The following is a 12,617-nucleotide window of genomic DNA, read 5'->3' as shown; positions in this document are numbered from 1 at the left end:
GGAGGTAATTTGGGAACTGGAATGAGCTTTGGAAATTTATTCTGAAGTTGGGAGTGGGAGATGGGGATAGGACCAACCTTTTTTTTTTTTTTTTCTACTTGTGGTTTTCTCTAGGTACTTTGACACACGACAGCCAGAGAGAAGAAAAAGTTCTCATATATTTGAAATGCAATCTGCCTGTTAGAGAGTGGTTTTAAGGTATTACATTTCTCTTTTTATTTCAAAGAGAAGATAAAAATGGAAAACTGTTAGCTATTCTAAGAATCACATAATCATAATTATCAATTTGAATTCCTATTGCAAATACTTGCAACCACAGTGAAGTGATTTATCATCAAATATATCTCAGGGTTTTAATTGTGCGCACTTGAATGTATCTGCATATTCTCAGCACACTTCATCATTTTCATTTCTGATAAAGCACTTCAAAAGAAACTAGGCTCTGTCAGTTCAAAAATGTATTGTTCTTGCATATCTCTAAAAATGAAGGGTAATTGCTATCATATTCTGAATATGTTTAGGATTGAAGGTAACCTGGATTATATAAAATGGTGCCACTTAACTAAGATTTCAAAAATGCTGGTCTAGGTGTCCAACGTTTAATTGTATTCACATCCACACTCTGTATAATGTTATTTAATGAGTTCTTGTGTGGCAGTTGAAAGTGGGGCAGCAGTATTTCCCTTGAAAGTGAAACTTTCTAAAAGCCCATCTCCTTCCTGCCAGGTTCTTAAGCAGCCAAGAAGCTACAAAGAGGAAGAAAGATGCTGACAGGACTCTCCAGACTAATAAGACATTAACCAATTACCAATTAACCAATTAACCATTAACCCAATTAACCAATTGGGTCCTTTTCTGTGGCTCCCTCCCTCATCTTCCTCCCATCACTGACTCATGGCCCCCAGCATCATGTTTTTCTTCTCAAAGGATAAAAAGACCCAGAAAGTTATGAACAAATTAATGCACCACATATGAAAAGAAGTAATATTAAACCTATTTATAACTCCAACAAGAGGAGTACAAACTCAACTTTCTCATCACCACCAAAACCCTCCCAAAACTAATAATTTGCACAAACCCTGCTGGTGTTATTTACACATTCCACTCATCTAATGCTTTCTTTTATTTGTGCACCTAAAGTGCATATTAATATAAATTCCTAGACAGTGGAAAGGTCTTCGGCAGAGCTGAAGATTTCTCGCTGAAAATTAACTCTAGTCTACCCAACTGTATTAACTCAATTCTCCTAGATGCAAAAAGACACTAAGTAACGTAGCTTTAAAACACTTAAAGCAAAAATGGACAGAAATATAGGAAATACGTGCAATTTTAGTACAATATTTTAACATAATTTTCCCAAGAACAGATCAAACACAAAATAAATTGGTAAGGATATAGATTTGAACAATACACAAAACAATGTCTAATCCACATTATCTAGTACACTGTGTCCTCAGAATACACAACTTTTTCAAGTATATGAAAAATATTTATAAAAATGGACCATTTAGGGCTTCCCTGGTGGCGCACTGGTTGAGAGTCCGCCTGCCAATGCAGGGGACACGGGTTCGTGTCCCGGTCTGGGAGGATCCCACATGCCGCGGAGCGGCTGGGCCCGTGAGCCATGGCCGCTGAGCCTGCTCATCCGGAGCCTGTGCTCCACAACAGGAGAGGCCACAACAGTGAGAGGCCCGCATACCGCAAAAAAAAAAAAAAAAAAAAAAAAAAAAATGGACCATTTAGTACGGTTAATGTAAGTCCTAAAAAGTGTCAAAGAACTGGTATTATATAGATCATTTTTTAACTACAAAGCAATTTTGTAATTATTACTTATAATAACAAAAATATAATGAAAATCCACATATGTTTAGAAATTGAAAAGCACAAATTTAACAACTCATAGGTAAAAGAAGAAATCATAAAGGAAATGGTAAAATATTTAGAATTAGAATAATAACAAAAATAGTACACATCCCATAAACCTTGTGAAAGAAAGGCAAGGTAGTGTTTATGGTGAAATTTGTAGTGTAATGTGATTATAATAGAAAAGCAAAAGGGCTGAAAACTTATCTAAGCATCCAGAGAACATTAAAGGATGAAAATATAAAGATAAGAACATAAAATGAGAGGGAACAAATACACAATAGAGAGGAATGGTAATAGGAAAACGATAATAAGAATTTTATGAATGTGAAAATTAAGATGACTTGGGCAGATCCTTGAAAAATATAATTTACAAAATTGCCTAAAGCAGGAATAAAAAACAATTAATGTGCTATTAACATTTTAAAAAACTGAATCAGTTAAAAAGTCTTCCTAAGAAAAGAAGAGACACTTCCCAAGTAATTTTAGCATAATCTTGTATAGAAAGCTACAGGTCGACTCACTAATGAATAACAATTTCATATACATATAAAATATGGTTCATTTAGGAATAAAAAAGAATGAAATAGTAAGCCATTAGAGGACAAAGATAGTTACGACATATGTAGCTGACAAAAACGTATACCCATGATTTAATAAAAAATAAAAAAATTTTCTATTAGTCAATGAGAAAAAAGAAATACTACCCAACTAAAGAGGAGAGGAGGTAGAAAAATTAGATCTGATCAGTCTTCTCAAAAGAGGATATTCAAATAATTAATCACAGCAAGTGCGTGTGTGTGTGTGTGTGTGTGTGTGTGTGTATGTGGGTGTTCCTAGGAATAAATTTAACAGAATATGTGTAAGACCTTTATAGACATGTTGATTATTAAAAGAAGTTCTAATTAAATGAAGAGATACAAAATATACTATGTTCGTGAATTGGGAGAAGCAATAGCAAAACAAGTCAGATCACTGCAAATTGATCTATAGATTAAATGCATTATCAATTAAAATTGCAATGAATTTGTGTGTATGTGTATATGTAACTTGTCAAAAAAATTTCAAAATATATATGAAAGATCGCTGGGACAGGAATAACCAAGACATTCTAAAAGAACAGAAAGTTACTGAAGCTTACTTATAGATATCAAGAATTCTTATAAAGCTTTGATAAGTATGACACTATCATATTATCATCAGGAAAGGTAAATAGATGAATGAAACAAAGAATTCAAAACAGACTTGAAATGTGATTTATGTCAGAGTAAGCATTGCAAGTTAGTGGGGAAAAGATAGACTTTTTTTTTTGCCTGCACATGTGGGATCTTAGTTCCCCAACCTGAGTTGGAACCCGTGCCCCCTGCAGTGGAGGCACAAAGTCCTAACCACTGGATCATCAGGGAAGTCCCCAAGGATACACTTTTAATACACATGACTGGAGCAATGTTATTGGTGTGGAACAAAATGAAATCAAAACCCTACTTTACCTCATGCACAAAAACCAATTCTAGGCTTACTAAAGATTTAAATATGCAGGACAAAACTATAAATTTTTAGGCATAACATAGGATGACATCTTTGTGACATTAGGGATACAGAAAAATTTCTTAAGCAAAAACTGTAAATAATAAAAGAAGATATGGGTAAATTAGCTAAAGTAAAAGTGAGAAATTTTATTCACAAAAAGATATGAAAAAGAAAGTAAAAATACAAGCCACAGACTGGTAGAGTATGTTTGCCATATGAATTATTAACAAAGGAATAGTATCTAGAGTATATAAAGAAACTCTATGAACCATTAAGAAAAAATGCAAGTGATGGATAGAAAACTGAAAAAAAAGATTTGCACAGATCTTCACAGAGAGTAAATCCAAATGTCCAAACAAATATAAGCAAGATTCTCAGCCTTGTTAGTCATCAAGAAAATGAAAGTTTCAACCACAATGAGATACTATATTACAACTACTTCTGGCAAAACTTAAGAATACTGGCAAAATCTAAAGTTGGCAAGGATGTGGAGTTACTCTTCTCATGGGATTATAAATTAAGGCAAACATCTTTGAAAATTGCATCACCCAGCAAGTACTTCTAGAAGACAAGTGCATATCCATCACAGCACTTTTTTTGTAATGGAAGGAAAAAGAGGAACAATTCAAATGTCCATCAACCATAGGAAGGATAAATAAACTGCATGATAGGCATACAATAAAACACTGTATTCCTGTGAAGAGTAATGAATTACACAGATAAGTAATAACATGGATAAATCTCAGGAAATAATGTTGAACTAAAAAAGCAAGTAGCATAAGACATACACTATATTTTTGTCAATATTAAGTTCAAAACACGCAACACTGGAAAATATATTACTTAGGAAATTACTATCTAGGAAAACTAAAAAGAGAGGAGAGAGTGAGAGAGAATGATAAGCATAAATTTCAGCAGAGTGGTTTCCTCTGAGTAGAGTGAGAGGGGATGGGACAGGGACTTCAAAGATAACAGTAATTATATTTGGTGGTGGTAACTGGGTAGAATACTTCAATAGTCTTGTGTTATTAGTCTTTATATTTTGTGTATATTTTACAAGTATTTTTATCTCAATATTTAAGAGAAATGTTTTAAATTTAATTTTCATTTTATATTAGAGTATATTTGATTTACAATGTTGTGTTAGTTTCAGGTATACAGCACAGTGATTCAGTTATACATATACATATATCCATTCTTTTTCAGATTCTTTTCCCATATCGGTTATTACAGAATATTGAGCAGAGTTTCCTGTACTGTACAGTAGGTCCTTGTTGATTATCTATTTTATATATAGTAGTGTGTGTATGTTAATCCCAACCTCCTAATTTATCCCTCCCACCTTTCCATTTTATCTGCCCCACCATATTTCCACCATAAGTTTTTTTCTCAGTCTGTGAGTCTGTTTCCATTTTGTAAATAAGTTCATTTGTATCATGTTTTTAGACCCCACATATAAGTGATATCATATGATATTTGTCTTTCTCTGTCTGACTTCACTTAGTATGACAATCTCTAGGTCCATCCATGTTGCTGCAAATGGAATTATTTCATTCTTTTTTATTTTTAAAGAATAATCTTTAAGAATTAGTTCACAAGTGTTGGTGAGACAGATAGCTGGAACGTGTATATTCTGGCTGAAATATGCCAGGACAATCAAAAGAGTCAGCTGCAAAACCTCAGCCTTGGAAGTGGTGATACAGAAGACAGAAAACCAGGAGAGAGGTTCAGATGTAGGAAAACGGGCTGGGGATCCAGTTACTAGAATGAGGTTATAAGAAAGGGTTGGATCCCTAAGAATTAAGCCAGAACCCAATTAGGGCTCAGAACTCTAAGTGATGTAGCATTAAAACTGAGCCACATTGAATTATTGTCCTGGGTTAGCCCACCAAGAAAAAGCATATATTATTGAGCTAGTATGTGGGGTTGAATGTAAAGGAGATGCTTAAGAGAATCCAGCTATGAGAATCAGAAGGCTGCCAGGATGAGAGGTTAAGCAGGTCTTTATATCATCTTCCAAAAAAAGAATTTTCTTATTTTCTTCTCATCTCACAGGTAGAGACTCTGAAAGAAGTTACAGAGACTTCTCTCAAGTCATTTTATCATCATTTTGGAACCAGAAATAGAATTCACCTGTTTTAACTGCTTTTATTGATGCCACCACTAACCTATGCTCCTTCATTCATAAATGACCTAGTGGTTATACACATTTTACAGAGGAGACCAGCCATGATTTACAGGCCAAGGTGTTTTAGGCAAGGTTTTATTTCCTTATTTTCATGATTCCCATCTTTTTAATGCTCTGAAAACAGCAGCTGTGCCAGACAATAGTCAGCAGAAAAAGAAAACAACTCATTTATAAAGCAGAGGACAAAAATAGTTTGCCCAGCATTTATACTGTGCTCTTTGGGGCTCAGGGTCAAAGAGTTCAGTTTGAGTTTCCTTTTTTTAAAAAATAAATAAATGTATTTATTTTTGGTGCTTTGGGTCTTCGTTGCTGTGCATGAGCTTTCTCTAGTTGTGGCGAGCGGGGGCCACTCTTCGATGTGGTGCGTGGGCTTCTCATGATGGTGGCTTCTCTTGTTGTGGAGCATGGGCTCCAGGCACGCGGGCTTCAGTAGTTGTGGCACGCAGGCTCAGCAGTTGTGGCTCACAGGCTCTAGAGCGCAGGCTCAGTAGTTGTGGCGCACGGGCTTAGTTGCGCTGCAGCGCATGGGATCTTCCCGGACCAGGGCTCGAACCCATGTCCCCTGCATTGGCAGGCAGATTCCTAACCACTGCACAACCAGGGAAGTCCCCAGTTTGAGTTTTCTTTAGTTACCTAAACTTAGTTGTTTTCTTTTTCTACAAAATGATTTTCAATGTCTATTTATAAAACAATGGGTGTGAGGTTCTAGCAAATGCCCACCAGTTGGATCACTACTGAAATGGAAATGGCATGGTTTAAACAAATCAAGAGCATATAACTGAGGTCCCTAAAAGACATTTTGTTGGCAAAATCCAAGAGGCTATGATAATGAAATATGTCTAAAAATGAGAGTAGAAAAACAAACGGTAAAACATTTCCCTATGTAAATGTCACAACTGCATCAGACATTAGCTCCATCTTTAGAGGTAATTTTGCCCCAAAGAGTAAGATTTAGGAATCATGCTTCCTACAGGAAAGATTTTTTTAAAGTAAATAAAAACATGTTTAAACAACCTAAATCTAATACTAGTTTTCTATGTGGCATTATGCAAGTCTCCTAACCTCTGAACTTCTGTTTCCTTACTGACAAAGGGCTCAGAGACACCTGCCATTCCTTGTTCCCCAAAAAGAAATATGTATGAAAGCACCTCACTGAATATAAAGAGCCATTCAAAGTATGTATCTGAAGTGCAGGTAGAATTGGCTTCCATGAAATTTTCTCATGGTAATTTTAGAAAAATATAGAGAAATTTTAGTAGAAGATAGGACAGCTCATTTTTTCTTTTTTCCATTTTAATCTTTTTTTTTTTGTATTGAAGTATAGGTGATTTACAATGTTGTGTTAGTTTCAGGTGTACAGCACGGTGATTCAGTTTTATCTATATCTATATCTATATCTATCTATATATATAATCTTTTTCAGATTCTTTTCCATTATAGATTATTACAAGATATTCAGTATAGTTCCCTGTGCTATACAGTAGGTCTTTGTTTTTTTAATCTATTTTATATATAGTAGTGTGTATCTGTTAATCACAAACTCCTAATTTATCCCTCCCTCCCCCACCTTTACCCTTTGGTAACTATGTTTGTTTTCTATGTGAGGCTATTTCTGTTTTGTAAACAAGTTTCTTCGTATAATTATTTTTTAGAATCCTCACATAAGTAATATCATATGATATTTGTCTTTCTCTGACTTGCTTTACTTAGTATGATAATCTCTAGGTCCATCCATGTTGCTACAAATGGCATTATTTCCTTCTTTTTTATGTTAAGTATTATTCTATTTTATATATACTGAATATATACAGAAGATGCATATACCACATCTTCTTCATCTGTTCATCTATGACATGTTTCGATTCACAATTGATTGATCAAATTACCCAAAGAAGGTAGAATGATGGATTTTTTTTAAATCTGAGGGAATACATCAGTTTTCTATTACTGTAAAACAAGTTACTCTATATTTAGCGGCTTAAACAACACATTTTATTATCTCACAATTCTGTAGGTCAGAAATTTAGTGAGCTTGACTGGGTTCTTTACCTAGGATTTCGCAAGACCAAAGTCAGCCTGGCTGAGCTGTTATCTGAAGGCTCAGGATATGAAACTAATTCCAAGCTCAATCAGGTTGTGGTTAAAGGTCTGAGGCGCCTGTTTCCTTTCTGGCCATTAGCTAAGAGCTGCTATCTGCTCCTTAGAGGGTGCCCACGTTGCTTCACATGGGGTCCCTTTCATCTTTAAAGCCAGCAACTGTATTGAATTTCCCTCATGCATTGAATCTCACAATTCCTTTTTCTGCTACCTGTCTAGAAACTCTCTGCTTTCAAGGAGTCATGTGATTAGTCGAGCCCACCCAAATAAGGTTAACTGTGTCACAACATAACACAATCATGGGAGTGATATTTCCTCAAATTGCCAGCTTCCACAGATTCAGGGAAGAATAGTTTTCTGTAGCCATTGCAGAAATTCTGCCTGTCACAGAGGAAGTAGGGCATAAAATTTAGGAACATGGGTTTTGGTGAAGCTGACTTGGTTTCAAGTTCCAGCTCTGTAATTTGACTGGATATGTGTTTGAAATGAGATAAGTTGCTAAATCTCCCTAAGCTTTACTTTCTTTAGATTGCCATCTACTTAGGAGCAGGGAGTTCTTATAACCACTTCCCATATGTTTGCATGGTGTCAAGAACATGTCAGTGTTCAATATTATTCGAAAGGATGAATGACTAACTGAATGAATGGTAGCTAACATTGAAAGTCATCTCCAGCACATACCATAAAGCTATATTTGGCTCCATTTTGCCAATGTTTGTTTGTTTGGTTTTCATTGACTTGGGTCAATGAACTGACCCAAATTGACTTGGATCAATGAATAAGGACATATAAGAAATGCACATTAAAGAAGTAAGTGCAGGCTTCCCTGGTGGTGCAGTGGTTGAGAGTCCGCCGGCCGATGCAGGGGACACGGGTTCGTGCCCCGGTCCGGGAAAGATCCCACATGCCATGGAGCGGCTGGGCCCGTGAGCCATGGCCGCTGATCCTGCGTGTCCGGAGCCTGTGCTCTGCAACGGGAGAGGCCACAACAGTGAGAGGACCGTGTACCGCCAAAAAATAAAAATAAAAAAAATAAAAAGAAGTAAGTGCAGCAAAGCTGGACCAAGCTTTGGATGACAGAACCCATCACATGTAAATTTGGGTTAAACCAACAAATTAGTTTCAAAATGGAGCATAGGTCCACCTTAGATGTGCAAAACAATCCAGCTCTGGTTGAGGAAAGTGGCCACAGCAGAGACGACTGAGTCACCCATTCCTGGACACATAGAGACATGTGACTGAGCTCTCACCAATGGGAAAGTGAACAGAACTAATGTGTTACATCCCATCCCAAGCAGTTAAGAGAAGGTCTGACTTCTCCATGTTCTCTCCTCTCCCTTCAGCATGACTAGAACAATAAGATACAGGATGGAAAAGGCTCAGATCCCTAAGCAGTTGCCAGAGAACCCCAAGGAGAGCTGCCTGACCTGTATAAGACTGAGACAAAACTCATAAATAAACCTTACTGGATTAAGCCACTGAGAGTTGAGGGTGTATTTGTTACAGCAGCATAGTCTAGCTATCCAAATACAGAAACATTATTTCAAGTCATAAATACAAATAGTCCTTGATCTGAAGTCAACTGGGATTCAACAGTCTTACCACAAATTAGACTTTATAGAGGACCTAGCAAAAGCATACTTCTTTATTTATCGGTATTTATCATTTATAGTCCGGTTATAATAGATAAGAAAATAACCAATAAATCAGGAGCATTTGCAAAACACATAGTTTCCTTTTTTCTTTTTTTTCCTACTTCTAAGCACCTTCCAAATTCTCAAGAAATGCTGAAAAATTATTCCTAACAGGTGGCCTGAAACTTATTATAGCCCAGATGATTAATGCCAATTTCAATTTGAGCATGTAAGGGTGGTTTTAAAGCCTCAGGCTTAGCATCTTGGGTGGTGGCATGGAATGCTACCCCTTCCTGGGGCATCAGAATGATCCTTGAAGCCTTCCTTTCCAGCATGACATGAGATTGGCACACTATTTAGCTGGTAAGTTGGAAATGCATGCATAGTTTTTTTCCAAGCCTTGAAAGTTTAATACATCTTATGTGAGATAAATCTCGGTAAACATTCAGGGAAAGTTGAATTTAGGGAGAGGCTCATGTGTGGTATATTTTTTCTGTCAAGTAGAAGATATTAGTCAGCAGTGGGGTCATAAAAGAAACTGCCTGGGAAGATGGCTGAAGAGTAAGATGTGGAGATCACCTTCCTCCCCACAGATACACCAGAAATACATCTACACATGGAACAACTCCTACAGAACACCTACTGAACACTGGCAGAAGACCTCAGACCTCCCAAAAGGCAAGAAAGTCCCCACGTATCTGGGGAGGGCAAAAGAAAAAAGAATAAACAGAGACAAAAGGATAGGGATGGGAGCTGCACCAGTGGGAGGGAGCCGTGAAGGAGGAAAGGTGTCCATACACTAGGAGCCCCTTCATGGGTGGAGACGGCGGGTGGCGGAGGGGGAGAGTTTTGGAGCTGCGGAGAAGAGCACAGCAACAGAGGTGCAGAGGGCAAAGCAGAGAGATTCCCGCACAGAGGATCGGTGCCAACCAGCACTCACCAGCCCGAGAGGCTTGACTCCTCCCCCGCTGGGGTGGGCGGGGCGGGGAGCTGAGGCTCGGGCTTCCGTCAGATCCCAGGGAGAGGACTGGGGTTGGGGGCGTGAACACAGCCTACAGGGGGTTAGTGAGCCACGGCTGGCCGGGAGGGAGTCCGGGAAAATGTCTGGAGCTGCCGAAGAGGCAAGAGACTTTTTCTTCCCTCTTTGTTTCCTGGTGTGCGAGGAGAGGGGATTAAGAGTGCTGCTTAAGGGAGCTCCAGAGACGGGAGTGAGCCGCGGCTATCAGCGTGGACCCCAGAGATGGGAATGAGATGCTAAGGCTGCTGCTGCTGCCGCCAAGAAGCCTGTTTGCGAGCACAGGTCACTCTCCACACCTCCCCTCCCGGCAGCCTGTGCTGCCCACCACTGCCAGGGTCCTGGGATCCAGGGACAACTACCCTGGGAGAACGCATGGCGTGACTCAGGCTGGTGCAATATCACGCTGACCTCTGCCGCCACAGGCTTGCCCCGCACTCCGTACCCCTCCCTCCCCCTGGCCTGAGTGAGCCAGAGACCCTGAATCAACAGCTCCTTTAACCCCGTCCTGTCTGAGTGAAGAACAGACGCCCTCTGGGGACCTACACGCAGAGGCGGGGCCAAATACAAAGCTGAGCCCCGGGAGCTGTGAGAAAAAGAAGAGAAAGGGAAATCTCTCCCAGCGGTCTCAGAAGCAGCAGATTAAAGCTCCACAATCAACTTGATGTACCCTGCATCTGTAGAATACATGAATAGACAACGAATCATCCCAAATTGAGGAGGTGGACTTTGAGAGCAAGATTTATTAATTTTTCCCCTTTTCCTCTTTTTGCGAGTCAGTATGTGTATGCTTCTGTGAGAGATTTTGTCTGTATAGGTTTGCTTCCACGATTTGTCCTAGGGTTCTATCCGTCCAGTTTTTTTGTTTGATTTTTTGTTGTTTTGTTTTTTTATCCTTAAAACATTTTTTTTCTTAATAATTATTTTTTATTTTAATAACTTTATTTTCTTACTTTATTTTATCTTCTTTCTTTCTTTCCTTCTTTCTTTCTTTCTTTTTCTTTCTACTTTTCCTCCCTTTTATTCTCAGCCATGTGAATGAAAGGCTCTTGGTACTGCAGACAGGAGTCAGTGCTGTGCTTCTCAAGTGGGAGAGCCAAGTTCAGGACACTGGTCCACAAGAGACCTCCCAGCTCCACATAAGATCAAACAGCAAAAATATCCCAGACATCTCCATCTCAACATCAGCACCCAGCTTCACTCAATGACCAGCAAGGTACAGTGCTGGACACCCTATCCGAAACAACTAGCAAAACAGGAACACAACCCCACCCATTAGCAGAGAGGCTGCCTAAAATCATAATAAGTCCACAGACAACCCAAAACACACCACCAGACGTGGAGCTGCCCACCAGAAAGACAAGATCCAGGCTCATCAACCAGAACACAGGCACTAGTCCCCTCCACCAGGAAGCCTACACAACCCACTGAACCAACTTTAGCCACTGAGGACAGACACAAAAAACAATGAGGACTATGAACCGGCAACCTGCAAAAAGGAGAACCCAAACACAGTAAGATAAGCAAAATGAGAAGACAGAAAAATACACAGCGATGAAGGAGCAAGATAAAAACACACCAGACCTAACAAATGAAGAGGAAATAGGCAGTCTACCTGAAAAAGCATTCAGAATAATGATAGTAAAGATGATCCAAAATCTTGGAAATAGAATAGACAAAATGCAGGAAACATTTAACAAGGACCTAGAAGGACTAAAGGTGAAACAAGCAATGATGAACAACACAATAAATGAAATTAAAAATACTCTAGATGGGATCAATAGCAGAATAACTGAGGCAGAAGAAGGAATAAGTGACATGGAAGATAAAATAGTGGAAATAACTACTGCAGAGTAGAATAAAGAAAAAAGAATCAAAAGAACTGAGGACAGTCTCAGAGACCTCTGGGACAACATTAAATGCACGAACATTTGAATTATAGGGGTTCCAGAAGAAGAAGAGAAAAAGAAAGGGACTGAGAAAATATTTGAAGAGATAATAGTTGAAAACTTCCCTAATATGGGAAAGGAAACAGTTGATCAAGTCCAGGAAGCACAGAGAATCACATACAGGATAAATCCAAGGAGAAACACGCCAAGACACATATTAATCAAAGTGTCAAAAATTAAATAAAAAGAAAACATATTAAAAGCAGCAAGGGAAAACCAACAAATAACACACAAGGGAATCCTCATAAGGTTAACAGCTGATCTTTTAGCAGAAAATCTGTAAGCCAGAAGGGACTGGCAGGACATATTTAAAATGATGAAGGAGAAAAACCTTCAACCAA

The sequence above is a fragment of the Hyperoodon ampullatus genome (assembly GCF_949752795.1).
Source record: "Hyperoodon ampullatus genome assembly, chromosome: 5".
In the NCBI taxonomy this organism is placed as follows: Eukaryota; Metazoa; Chordata; class Mammalia; order Artiodactyla; family Ziphiidae; genus Hyperoodon; species Hyperoodon ampullatus.
This window is presented reverse-complemented; position numbering follows the sequence as displayed.